The following is a 14,409-nucleotide window of genomic DNA, read 5'->3' as shown; positions in this document are numbered from 1 at the left end:
CAGGGTTCATGCATTTGGCGTGGGAGTGCCCGGGGATGCAACACTTCTGGGGAACGGTGTTTCAGGAATTAAGTAATATCCTACAGGGAGAGACAGTCCCGTCCCCGCCGCTCGCGTTGCTGGTTATTCCAGGGCATTGCCTAAGGCGCAGCGTAGGATTGTGGATATGGGATTGCGGATGATGGCGAAAATGAGGTTAGCAATGTGTTGGATGAGAGGCCCGCTCCCCACGACTGCGTAGTGGATTGGTGATTTGACATACTGTTGGCACGCAATCAGAGAACTACAGTGACCTCCTTCCCCCCAAAAGCAGACCCAAGAACTACTGGGGATTATTCTTTGATTACAGAAGGAGACTTGAAGCGGAGACAGCAAGCGATGAGGAAGATGAGCATAGCACCCCTGGGGAGGCAGATGAGAGTGCAGTGGTTGGTTATGTGGGTACCCCTGTTAGTACACTATTTGTGATTAAGCTCTACTGGTATAGGTGGGCTGGGCCTCCATTGGGCTAGCTGGGTTCTATTAGAACTCTTCCATGACAAGATACACAGGGTAACGTGATTGCAAGTGAAGGGTATACGCCTTTAGCATGTTTATGGTTGGTTTTTCTTTTTTTATTCCTTTTTCATCATAAAAAGTGGTGTTTCAATACTGGTAGTTCTATGATGCAAGCTAACGCACTATTTATTTTATGGAGTCCATTAGTTGAACGCCGCCCGTCCTTCGGGTTGTGGGCTGAACATCTGTGTATAGTTATCTGAGACATGGAATTGTCCCCCTAACTCTGCTTGCCGGAACACATTTCGTTTGAATGCAAGTTGTACGCATCGCTATAAATAAATAAATACAAAATAAAACAAGCATTTGCAATGCAATAGGTCTCCGTTAGGAAAGTTTGAGCTATTGGTCTTGTAAATGACACATTTTATATTTATGTGTTGGTTTTGAAAATAGCTAAATTAATAGCTTTGTCATTTACAATGCCAATACTTTTAACTTTTGCAAATGTGACACATAGCATTTGTAATGCAACATGTTTTGTATTTACGTGACTTAGATGTATTGATATTACAAATAACAATGGCTTTTAATTTTTTAAAATAATTAATACTTTAATAACATTTATTGTAATTTATAATGGCAATAGATTAAACTTTTGTAAATACCTTTTGTGAAGATTATGTTCAGTGTATTTTATTGTGACGAAAATTCAAGAACAGAAGTAAATGTAAATGTAAATGTGGGTGTACTTGTAAAGCGCACTGCGACTCCATGGAGTATCCTGGCGCTGAAGACCGCTGGGGAACCCGTCCTGGTTTTCCCTGTGAGATGGTCCCTTTCTGGGTATCTCCAGGGTGAAACCAGGCATCCCCGGCATCTGTGGGGGGCCGTTGTGGAGATGAGGCAAGCTTAATGCCCAGAGTTGCCGAGTGTGTTCCCTGGTTAGAGTCGGCACCGAGGCGAGAATTATCGAGTCCGTTTTGACCCTGGTCCACGACCCTGCCGCATTAGGAATTGAACATTAACGTCTTTTGGTGCGTTTGTAATAAAGCTTTAAACATTGAGAGAACTTATTTGAACTAGTTGTTGTTGAATGGTTGCACTGATTGATGCTGTGGTGGCGTGGCGGGATGTTGTGGTGGCGACGAGTGATGCTGTGGCGTTCAGTGATGTTATGGTGCCCCCAAGTGATGTTGTGGTGCCCCTGAGTGATGTTGTGGTGCCCCCGAGTGATGATGTGGTGCCCCCGAGTGATGCTGTGGTGGTGCGATAGATAGATAGAGGGCGATAGACAGAGTGACGGCGATAAATAGAGTGAGGGCGATAGATAGAGTGAGGGCGATAGATAGAGTGAGGGCGATAGATAGAGTGAGGGCGATCGATAGAGTGAGGGCGATCGATAGAGTGAGGGCGATAGATAGAGTGAGGGCGATAGATAGAGTGAGGGCGATAGATAGAGTGAGGGCGATAGAGTGAGGGCGATAGATAGATTGATAGAGAGTGAGGGCGATAGAGAGATAGAGAGAGGGGAATAGATAGATAGAGTGAGGGCTACAGATGTGTGTGTTTGTGTGTGTGTGTGTAGTTGTGTGAGTGGTTGTATGTGTGAGTGGTTGTATGTGTGAGTGGTTGTATGTGTGAGTGGTTGTATGTGTGAGTAGTTGTATGTGTGAGTAGTTGTATGTGTGAGTGGTTGTATGTGTGAGTGGTTGTATGTGTGAGTGGTTGTATGTATGAGTGGTTGTATGTGTGAGTGGTTGTATGTATGAGTGGTTGTATGTGTGAGTGGTTGTATGTATGAGTGGTTGTATGTATGAGTGGTTGTATGTGTGAGTGGTTGTATGTATGAGTGGTTGTATGTGTGTATGGTGGTGGGGTTGTGTGTGTATGGTGGTGGGGTTGTGTGTGTATGGTGGTGGGGTTGTGTGTGTATGGTGGTGGGGTTGTGTGTGTGTGGGATTTTGGGGTTGTGTGTGTGTGGGGGGGGTTGGGGTTGTGTGTGTGGTTGGGTGTGTGGTTGGGGGTGTGGTTGGGGGTGTGGTTGGGGGTGTGGTTGGGGGTGTGGTTGGGGGTGTGGTTGGGGTGTGGTTGGGGGTGTGGTTGTGTGTGAGATTGTGTGTGTGTGTGGTTGTGTGTGTGTGGTTGTGTATGTGTGGTTGTGTGTGTGTGGTTGTGTGTGTGTGGTTGGGTGTGGTTTGGTGTGGTTGTGGGTGTGGTTGGGTGTGGTTTGGTGTGGTTGGGTGTGGTTGGGTGTCGGTGTGTGGGTGTGTGGTTGGGTGTGGTTGTGTGTGTGTGGTTGTGTGTGAGATTGTGTGTGTGGTGTGGTTGTGTGTGTGTGTGGTTGTGTGTGTGTGTGTGTGGTTGTGTGTGGTTGTGTGTGTGGTTGTGGGTGTGGTTGTGGGTGTGGTTGTCTGTGTGGTTGGGTGTGGTTGGGTGTGGTTGTGTGTGTGGTGTGTTTGGGTGTGTGGTTGTGTGTGGTTGTATGTGTGGTTGTTGTTGGGTGTGTGGTTGTGGTTGGGTGTGTGGTTGTGTGTGGTTGTATGTGTGGTTGTGTGTGTGGGTTTTGGGTGTGTGGTTGGATGTGGGGCTGGGTGTGGGTGTGGTTGGGTTGTGTGTGGTTGTGTGAGTGGTTGTATGTGTGTGTGTGTGAGCGGTTAGAGAAGGATGGAACGGGTGAGTGAAGGAGTGAAAGGGTGGATGAATGAGAGAAGGGATGGATGAATGAGAGAAGGGATGGATGAATGAGAGAAGGAGTGAAAGGGTGGTTGGATGAGAGAAAGGATGGATGGATGGATGTGTGAAAGGATGGATGAGTGATAGGGTCAGTGGATGGATTCATGAATGGATGGGTGGATGGAAGGATGGATGGCTAAATGGAAGAGGAATTGAGAGAGAAACGGAGGATAGATGGATGGATGACTGAAAGGGTGGCTGGGTGGAAGGATGAGTGACTGGGTGGATGAATGAGTAAGTGAAAGGATGGCTTAATGCGTGAAAGAATAGATCGCTTGATGACACGAAGAGTGGATGGATGAGTGTACTGGTGGATTAGGTGAATAGAGGAATGGATGAGAGAAAGGGTGGATGAGAGATGGATGAGTGGAATGATGGATGGATGGAAGGATAGATGATGGATAGGTTTGCAAATGGTTGAATATTGATATGGATGGGCACACAGATGGAAGGACAGAATGAATGGTGAAAGACTGAATGCTGGATGAAGAGCGATTACCCCTTGAAACCCCCATCATCTTAAGTACATTTCCTATAGATTGACTTTCATCATCATCATCAAGAGGTCTTTATTCGATTTGCATCATAAAAGACAAATACATATTAAAAAGCAATTCATACTCCTGCATATAAGATAATAAATACATACATTTTTAAAAACAAGTTAAGAAAAGTATTAAATTGTAGACGATGATGTACAAAAACAAAGAGACCCCTTACTACATGAACAATACTACATTCAGGCTAAAAAATATAAAAAACATATGCTGTGGGAACTTCATTTGCCAAGGTTGCGAGAACGAATTGACCATGCCCAGCTCACAAATTTTGCTACACCAATGGCAATAGGGGTTGAGGTATCTGTTTTAAGAATCCTAGTCGCTGCCACTGCAGATCTGTTACCTAGTAGGCGACAGACTGGCAAAAGCCAAACTTTCCTGGGTAACAAGTACTTAGGGCAGCAAAAAAAAAGATGTTCAATATTTTCTACTGCTGTTACACAGAAGGGACACTTGTCGCTACCACCAGTTGATCAGGAGTGCGTAAGCTCCCTCACAGGTAACGAGCCTACTCGTAATTAATGATACAGTTTGCGATCGTTTGGCTTTGTAATTAAGTCCCAGTAGGCTTCATATTTAGGGACATCCTTTACAACCAAAAATTCGAGTGTCATAGTGGGACCAACAACCATTGCGGATCTCCTCTCAGCAATCCAGTGCCAATAAATGTCTTTAAGTGCCTTTTTTGATGGAAAGGTCGCACGTGCAGGATCAACCCACAATGCCTCCAGGCTCAAGTTTTTTAAAAGCGTCCTGAGATGCGAGAACCAGGGAACCCGATGGGACCCTTCAAGCCCCCTCACCTCAGTGATGGCCTCAGCAAACAGGGCTAATTCAGGTGTAGTCCACAGACAACGCCAGAACGCCAATGGTCTATACCTTGCTGCGTCCTCGATAGATTTAACACCTAAATCAAGGGGTAAGGAAGGTGTAGATTGTGGGAGACCTGTTGCCATTCTTAGGAACCTATTCTGAGCCACCCTCAGAGTGGGTAAATCACTATACCCCCACAATTCTGCGCCATAATAATTGCAGGAATTATCTTGGAACCATATATTTTTACCAACGGTGCCAAGGGTTTAGTGAGAGATTTTGCGAGCTCCTTCAGTAGGGCACCCCCAAGTTGAGCATGTTTCAGAGTCATAAGATCCAACTGGGGTTTCCAGCTCAGATTCTCACTTAGTGTAACACCTAGGTATGTAAAGACCTCCGTTTGTTCCAAAATTGCTCCACTCATTGACACCTTGGCCTTCACAGTTTTAGGACCTCGCAGGACCATGAATTTGGTCTTATTGACATTCACTTCTAACTCATGGTCACTGCAAAAACACTCAAAACGGGCCAGTGCGGACTGAAGACCCTGCCTCGTTTTTGATATAATTAGAGTGTCGTCCGCAAACATAAGAAGGGGAATTTTCCTTCCAGCAAGGGAGGGCGGCGCGTCCGTTGGATAATTAGAAAAGTATTTAGTCACCCCATTGATAAACAAAGAAAAAAGGGTAGGGGCCAACACACACCCTTGTCTAACCATCTTGGCAACTTTAAAACTGCCTGTAACCTCTCCAGGACCGCCCCATCTTACTTTGGCATAAGTATTTGAGCGCAGATTAATCAATAGCGCCACCAGCTCTTTGGGCATGTCCAAATCCAGCAGGACTTCCCAAAGCTTGGTCCTGGGCACTAGGTCAAACGCAGACCTAAGATCCACAAATGCCGCAAACAACAGACCTCCACCAAGATATACCACTTTCCAGTAGAGTAGCATGACTCTGAAAACTTGCTCTAAAGTCCCCATATGTTGCCGAAAACCCGCCTGAAGAGGACTTAAAACATCGTGATCAGAGATCCAAGTCTGAATCCTACCCAAAAGAAGGCGAGCCACAATCTTCTGTATAGCATCGATCAGGCTAATAGGACGATAATTAGCCGTTACTGAGCGGTCACCCTTCTTATGGATAGGGAGGATCTCCGCCCCTAGCCATGAATCAGGAACTTTCGCACCCCTTGCCAAAGTATTGGCTAAAAGAACAATGTATGGGATCCAGAGGTCCTGTTCCTGCTTAAACATATCAGCTGGAATGCAGTCAGGACCTGGGATTGACTTTCACATTTATATGAATCATTGTCTCTATATATATGTGTGTGATGTAACGCACTCCGACACCCTGTCCTACTTACTTGGGATGAGGAGCACGATAAAAGTCATTAACTACACATGAGTCTACGTGAAGAGGAGGGCCACCATTGGAGGGTGGTAGCAAGGCCAGACTGGCCAGAACGAGCATCGGGCGTTTCCCTGGGAGGCTGGAAAGGTGTGTGTGGTGGGGGTGTGGCTTTGTTACCACAAAAAGACCTGCACATTTTCTCAAAGCTGCGCGCATAGTGATAATCTATGAAGAGCCCAATTTTCTCAACCTAATAGAAACTTCTTTTCACTTGTACTTAATTAGTTGTCTATTTACTTACTTATATACAATTGCGTAACCTCTTCTTGTGTGTCTGGAAAACGTACATTTTTTCCTGAATTTTAAAGCTCCTGTCCTGAATTTTTGTCCTGAATTTTGACCCTTTTTCTTTAAGTTTTACACCCACCGTCCTGAATTTGCACCCAGGCCAGTTGGTCACCCTAGCTCTTGCATATGCGCATGCGCTGGTCCTTACGCGGAGACGTACTGTCCCTTAAATTGCATTGGAAAGGCTTGCAGACGCCTCTGTTTCTACACGAGGCATGTGGATACTTTCACTGCAGCCCGAATCACAGCATTACATCAGTTGCACGCCTCAGGGTTGAACAGCCCGAATACAATAACCTGCTGCCAGGACAGGAAACAATGCTCGACTCGTGCTGTGAGCGTACAGCACGGAGACTGGTGTGTTTTTGTGTAACGTCTGATTAGATCTCGACGGAAACTATGCCGGGGTCAATCTTTTCCCGATAGAGAACAGAAGTACGTGTGGTCATGACATCATAAATCACACAATGACGGCAATGTCACATACCCTGTACAGCTTGTTTCGATTTCACGGGCATTGCTCCAGTTAAGTAAGCCAACCACAGAAAGCAGACTGTCTAATGGAAGCCGTTAGCCGTATTACACAAACTTTTACAAAATAGACCACACCTTTGCACTTTTCAACATCGAATGCCTGGATATTACCCATGGAACCTTACTAACAGTTCAAAGTTACATTCGACGTTTTAAGTGGGCCGTCGGGTGAGTGATGTTACAATACACCTCACATCCGGATGACGTCACCAAACGAGCCAGCATTCTAAAATGCCAATTATTGGTGATTCTTAAAGGAGCATTACTGGTAGAAGAAACCTGCTTTTTTCTTTACACCGAATGGCCCCTCTACATGTAGAAGTTTTTAACCACTGAATCGTTTTGATCTACATTAGCGTCGTTGGCCTTTGCTATTAAAAAAAAATGTCTCGAAGTTTAATGAGGCTGTGGACTGCCCTATAGGCCAGTCTGACCCTGGGGGACGGGTCACAAAAGAAGAATTTGCTCGCAAAAGTGTTTATGCGCGCCCAGTGCTTAATTTGTGCTGGCAGTTGCAAGTGATGGGCACTGGCACTCTTAAATGGGGAGAAGGTTTTTATATTCATCATTAGACTCAGAGATTCGAGAGAGATGCAAACAAAGGAGAAACAAGCATATGGTGATGGGGTGTGAGGCCGGCCGAGCGCACGCTGGGGGAGCCTTTGAAGTCTGCTGGCAGGGGGAGGAAGGGTGACGAGATGCAGGCCCTGCAGTGAATGAATAATTATGGGAGGAGAGATGCTGGCCTGAGGCAGAGCGCACCATATGGAGAGGGAGGGGGTTGGGCCGAGTGCAGGAGAAATACGGCTGGCAGGGGGAAGGCTCGGGCAAGCTCGTGCATGAGGAGCTTGTCACGTGATTCTATTCACATGAACTGTTGAAAATAGAAATTTTTTGGTTTAGCAGTAATAGGTTAGAGTAAACTCGACCTAAAAAATAAAAAACTAGACAGATTACGGAGATGACCAGCTCAGGCACTACACTAACTTTGCCCATTATGGTTTAAGGCAGCGGCAATGACTCGCAAACAAATAACTGCTTTACAAATATATTTGAAGATGCAATCGGTTTCTCACTCAAACATCAGCTGCCAGTCTATCAAAATATGCATATTTAACAATCAAACTACTTTCATTTTGGAAAAATAAACGTGATTCCCCACAACAAAGCTCATCATTTTCATTAAAAACATAATGTGTCCTCAAAAACCATGTTTGCCTTTTTTTTTTGTAAGACTTTATTAGCAGTTGTCAATTACACAATACATCATTCGCATGTTCAGATATCGGTTGCCACGCCATAGTCATTTTGGTGTTTGTAATACACAGCTATTTAGCCGACAACCTTCCGGTCCGGCAGCCTGTAAGTATATTGTGTTCGAGACATTCCATCAATAGATAAAGAAATCGATTGTCTTACTTTTTTCATTTTTTGTTTGAACCAAAACACAGACTCATTAGGAATAGTAAACAATATAACAAGATATCTTTATACAGTCAATCGTTCATATCAGTGGGTTTTCCCTATGTACTATTCTATTCCTTCCTAGTGAGCTTCTTAAAATCCCCCCCTTTCAAGCCCGTATCCCTCCCAGTATTCTGTCAACGGGTATTTATCAATCCCCCAAATCATATTCCTCATCGGAGCTGTCCTCTTTCTCTTCCGGTAAAGGCTCACACAGATCACCCCTATACTTATTCCAAGGTAACCATATCCTGTTCCATTTGCGAGGGTTGGCTCTTATTTTATAAACCGCTCGCTCGGTCACCATCAACCTATCCATGTGCTTGCACCACTGTGTCGACGTCGGTGCGTCTGCTGCTCCCCATTTCTACGCTATATCACGCTTGGCCGCCATCGCTCCTATTGTTACCCACAGCTGTCCCTGATGTGTTAGATCAGTCTTCCCCCATACATTCAGCAAACAGACTCTCGGGTCCGGTGTGAGCGACACTTCTAGTGTTTGAGAAATAGTCCTCATAATACGTTTCCAGTATTCACTAATGATCGGGCATCCCCAGAGTGTGGGTAGCAGTGTCCCTTCCTCTCCGCAGCCTCTTAGACAATTTGGATGATCAGTCCGATGTATTCTGTATAAGGTAGTTCTGGTGTAATACACTCTGTGAAGTATTTTAAATTGTATCAATCGAAAGCGGGCCGACACTCCTGCCTCCCGCGGGGATGCCAGTGCGGCATTCCAGTCTGTTTTGTCCATTTCCCCTAATTCCTCCTCCCATTTATCTAGTAGTTTAGTTAATGGATCAGGTAGGTTGTTTAGCAGCTTTCGATAAGTGAGTGATGTAGCCCCCATTTGCATAAATTCAGTGAGTAGGCGGTCTTCCAACGGTGACGATTCGGGGACCTTTGTCCCCGGCTCGATGGCCGCCATTAATGCATGTCTTATCTGTATATACCTATAGGTCTCAGTAGGTCCTAGGTCATATTGTTGTTGTAAGAGTGAGAATGGGATCATGCCAGTACTAGTCCATAAGTCTCCCACTGTGGAAATTCCTATATTGTCCCATTGGGTGAATCCCTTGCTGTATCTCAGACACCCCAGTAATTTAGTGTCCCACAAAGGTGTAAGTTTAGTTATTACACCCCCCCACTTCAGTCTAGTCTGTGCTTTGTGCCAAAGTACTACCGTATGTTTCGTCGGGCCCATCAGTTTTGCCATTAGACTTATTATATAATGGTGCCAGTAGACTGTGCGTGCCTAGCTGTGTTCTGTCCGCCAAATAAGCTGGGTCTTCTTGTGATCGTGGATCCATTGGTTTATCACCTTGAGTTGGGATGCCCAGTAGTACAACTGTATATTCGGCAGTGCTATCCCACCGTCATACCACCCACGGTTGAGTTTTATATGTGCCACCCGAGCCGGGCGTTCTCCCCATAACAAACCTGAAAGTACCGCTGTCACCTTTTTAAAATATGAGGGTGGAACTAGGGTTGGCGTATTTTCCAGTATATACAAAAAACGTGGAAGTGCCTTCATTTTAAACAGGGCCGCTCTACCTAAATGGGCCAATGGTAAATTTGTCCAGTATCGTGCATCTGCCTTTAAGCGAGTGAGTGGAGCTAACAGATTTTGAGTAAAATGGATCGAGGCATCTCGGGCGACGTAGATTCCTAAGTATTTAAACGAGGAGTCTGCAATTGTCAACGGGCATTCGTTGGGTAGATGTGGCAGAGGACCTTTTAGTTCATAAATGACCGATTTCGACCAATTTATGGTGTAGCCAGAATGGATACCATGTGTATTGCATAAAACTAGTAATATAGGGATGCCAGTGGCTGGGTCGGACAGGTATATTAACATGTCATCAGCGTAGAGGGAAACTCTGTCTTCCCAGTGCTCCCCCCAACTCACCCCTTTCAGCAATGGAGTGTCTCTAATGACCGTTGCCAGTGGCTCTAGGACTAACGCAAACAGCAAGGGGGAGAGTGGGCAGCCCTGCCTCGTTCCTCTGGCCAATGGTATTTCTTGTGAAATGTGTCCATAGGCCGCCACATGCGCGACAGGTTCGGTGTATAGGAGTTTTATCCAAGCGATAAATTTAGGGCCGAAGCCCATGTGTGCCAAGACTGCGAATAGGTACGGTAGAGAGGTGTGGCTCACTGGTTAGAGGCGGCAGACCCGAGTGCAGAGAACGGCCCGGGACCAGGGTTCGATTCCCGACGCGGCAGGGTCTTGGACCAGGATCAGCGGACTGATAATTCTCGCATCGGTGCCCACTCCGACCAGGGAGCACACTCGGCAACTCTGGGCATTAGCTTGCCTCATCTCTACAACGGCCCCCACAGACGCCAGGGATGCCTGGTTTCACCCTGGAGATACCCAAAAAGGGACCATCTCACAGGGAAAACCAGGACGGGTTCCCCAGCGGTCTACAGCGCCGGGACACTCGGGTAGAGTAACTGTGCGCTATACAAGTATCCCACATTTACATTCACTCCACTAAGTCGAACGCCATCCTGGCGTCTAGTGATAGAATGACTGCTGGTTCCGTCAATAGGGGGTCGCGCGCCAGTGCGCCATGGACTCTTGGGAGGTTCAGTGCTGTGCTCCTATGGGGCATAAAACCGGATTGATCTGGATGGATCAGTCGGGATAGGTGAGGCATCAATCTGGTCGCCAATGTTTTCGCCAATATCTTGGCTTCCGCATTGAGCAACGAGATTGGGCGGTACGATGTACACTCAGTGGGAGGCTTTCCAGGTTTCGGGATGGCAACTATAGTTGCCATCCGTTGATCCAGAGGCAGTATCCCTCGCTCCAAGCTATCCTTATACATGGCCAATAACGGTCCACTTAATGTGTCCACCATCGTTTGGTACCATTCAACCGGGATACCATTGGGGCCTACCGCTTTCCCTGTGTGTAGTGCGTTGATTGCTGCCTGTATCTCTTGTATCGTCAGGTCCGCCTCCAGTTCATCTATTGCATCTTGGGGTAAAGTCGGGGTGTGCACCGTTTAAAGGGCCAGTGTCGCATCACTTGTCGTGACTTCCCTTTCCGGAGTATATACTCCCTGAAAGTGGTCCGCAAGGATATCAATTATTTCTGATGGGTGCGAATGTAGCTGCCCACTCGGGTCTGCCAATTGTAGTATGGTCCTGCTACCCTCTTTTTTTTTTTTATCCAGCCACGCCAGTAATTTACTGGCCTTATCACCTATGTTGTATATTCTAGTTGCCGTCGCTGTTATATTCTCAATCGTTTGCTGTCGCACATGATCATTATGAGCTTGTTGGCATAGATTAAGTGTGTGCAGTGCGTCCTCTGTTGGGTGTTCCATGTGTGCCGCGTTTGCTGCTTCAAGGTCCAGTTCCAGCTCCCGCAATTCCCTTTGCCGCATGCGCTTATGCCCTGTTATCGTTGTAATGGCATGACATCTCAGAACCGTTTTGTACGCTTCCCATAGGGTAGTGGGGGATGATACCGAGCCAGTGATCTCTACTAAGTAATTCTGGGTAGCTTTTTTCAACTCTTTCTGGACATGTGGTATCTTAATATAACCCGGATAGATTGGGTATAGCCTTTTGCAAACCCTTCCTGAACTCGAGAGGTTTAGTGTGAGGGGGGAGTGGTCCGAGATACCCCTGGGCCTAATCTGTACGTCACTAATTGTAAGGTGGCCGTCCCCTAGTGTGAGAAAGTAATCTATGCGGGACAGACTATTATGAGTTGCAGAGTAGTAAGTGTACTGGCGGCCCTCAGGGTTGAGGTGCCGCCAAACATCCAACAGCCCTTGCGCCTCGATGAAGTCGTGAAAACAGGACGGGCCAAGCGTGTGTGCTCGGGTCGGGTACCTATCTTGTGTGTCGTGCGCCACTGCATTGAAATCACCTCCCACTACTAGATCACCTTTCGGAAGATCTAACAGTAATTTCCCTAACTCGGGTAGAGTAGTCGCATGCAATGCTGGAGGAATATACACAGAAACAATGTTGAGTGGTTTGCCTTCCCATTGCCCAATTGCCACTGCAAAACAGCCATACTCTTCGGCTCTCGTGGAATGCAGTATAAAGCGAGACGCCTTTTTCATTAGAATGCCCGTTCCACGAGACCCGGAGTTAAAGTCTGAGTGCACCACCATACTATACCCATGTCTGTCCAGTGCTTTGCTCGCCGTCCCCACCAAGTGTGTCTCCTGAAGAAGGATTAGATCCGGATTTAGTCTTTTAATACCCTGTAGGACCAACCCCCTCTTTATCTGGTCTCCTAGGCCCCTCACATTCCAGGACATCAATTGAAATGGAGTAACCGGACCTGTGCACGTGTTCCCATTTATAGTAGCTAATTGTATGTTGTGTGCCATTGCATATTCACTAGGTCTAACTTGTTTACTTCAGGATCTATTTGCCATAGTGTTCGGTATATACCCATCTGAGTGTTCAATTCGTCGTGTTGCACATTATTTCTTTGAGTCAAACAGATCAAATAACAACAAAAAAACCCTATACCCCAATCAACCCCCCTCCCTGCCCCCCTGCTATATGGACATAAAACCGCCCGCCCCCCCAACTTAGCAGAGTGCCTGTCCCATCCCCCACACCAAATACTTGTTCGCGGGGGTGAAGATTCTCCGGAGCCGGCGACCCCTCATACACTCCTCGGAACCCTCAGCCCAGTGTCCTGTAGCCAACCTTCAGACAGATCGCAAAGTATAAGGTCAAGTCTTTGATTGTCCTCCAGGAGATTTAGTGTTCTTTGCTGGCGCCATCGTCCATTATATCCCCGTCTTGTGAGAGTTCTTCCTCTGTTCTGTGAGACGTTTGTGAGCCCTCCGGAAGTCCCGCGCTTTTGTCCTTTTTCGATCCGTTCGATCTGCGGGGCTGTGTTGCCGGTCCCCATCCATCGAGCCAGTCTCTCGCTAGTTCAGGAGTGTCAAAAAACCAAGTCTTGTTGTCTGATACCACTCTCAGTTTAGCCGGGAAAAGCATTAAGTATGGGATCTCTCTCGCTCTTAGTTCCTTCTTGACCTCCAAAAACGTCCTCCTGCGGCGCGCAACTTCTGCCGTATAGTCTGGAAAAAAGGCCAGTGTGGAGTTGAGGATCTTCACCGGAGGGGACACTCTAGCTGCCTGCAAAATGGCGTCTCTGTCACGGAAGTTGAAGAGACGGGCCAAGATGGGTCTTGGGTTCGCGCCCTGCTTAGGTTTACCCCCCCGGTACTCGATGCGCTCTTTCCACGGAGAAAAAGGCAGATAGTACCTTTGGTTGGAGCTCTTTTTTAATCAGGTCCTCCACATACAGGTCTGTTGCTCTATTGCCTTCAGATTCCGGTACACCAAGAATTCTTATGTTATTCCTTCTCGAGCGACCTTCCTGACTGTCCAGTTCCTCGCGCAGTGATTAGTTTTCCACCGCCATTTGTTGCATTGCCGTTTGAAGCTTGGAGACGTTTTCCACTAGGGACTTCGTGACCATCTCCATCGATTTCACTTTTTCGGACATTTTTTGAAAGTCGGCACGGATCAATGTTATTTCAGTGGATATTGAGCCCTCCGTGGCCTGTACTTGAGTTAGCGCTCTCATGATATCTTCCAGAGTTGTCTTCTGCGTGTACGTCCCTTCCGCCATCTTGCCGGCTGGGGCCAACGGGGAGGATGATGCTCCACCACTGGCAAATCTATCAATACGGGTCTGCGTTGTGCCTCCCCTTGCATTTTTTCCAGCCATCCTTGCCCCTTCGTACCCCAAGAGTCTTGCAGGTTATGTCTCCCAGTCTTCCGGGGTTCTGTGGATTCTGGCGTGCAACTGGTCTTCACCTTTCTCTTCGCATGGACAGTAGGCCCATACCACCTGTTACGCTCAGGTTCTCGCAGAGTGTAGTTCTGCAAGTTCCTGAGCTAGTTGGGAGCAGGTACTATAAGGCCAGAGGTCCCACTTTCAAAAGGTCGGTCTCAGTACTGCTGGCGATGATGTTCAAAGGCGGCTGATGCACTGAACACTATGTGCTAAGATGGCGGACCGACCCTTTGTTCTTCTTTGGTTTCGGTTTCACCTGTTCGTCGTCTGAAAGAATTCTTTTCTGATTGTATTTATTTTGTCCTTTTAGATG

The 14,409-nt window shown here is 46.9% G+C and overlaps 1 protein-coding gene across 12 annotated transcripts in view; it reads right to left on the bottom strand.

The window, feature by feature from the left end:
- Positions 1–14,409, bottom strand: part of ERC1 (ELKS/RAB6-interacting/CAST family member 1) — a 2,439,553-nt gene that overhangs the window by 925,013 nt on the left and 1,500,131 nt on the right. The window lies entirely within an intron of this gene.

The sequence above is a fragment of the Lissotriton vulgaris genome, chromosome 1_2, assembly GCF_964263255.1.
Source record: "Lissotriton vulgaris chromosome 1_2, aLisVul1.2, whole genome shotgun sequence".
NCBI classification, from domain to species: domain Eukaryota; kingdom Metazoa; phylum Chordata; class Amphibia; order Caudata; family Salamandridae; genus Lissotriton; species Lissotriton vulgaris.
Note: the sequence above shows the minus strand (reverse complement) of the source record. Positions and strands in the feature narration are given on the sequence as shown.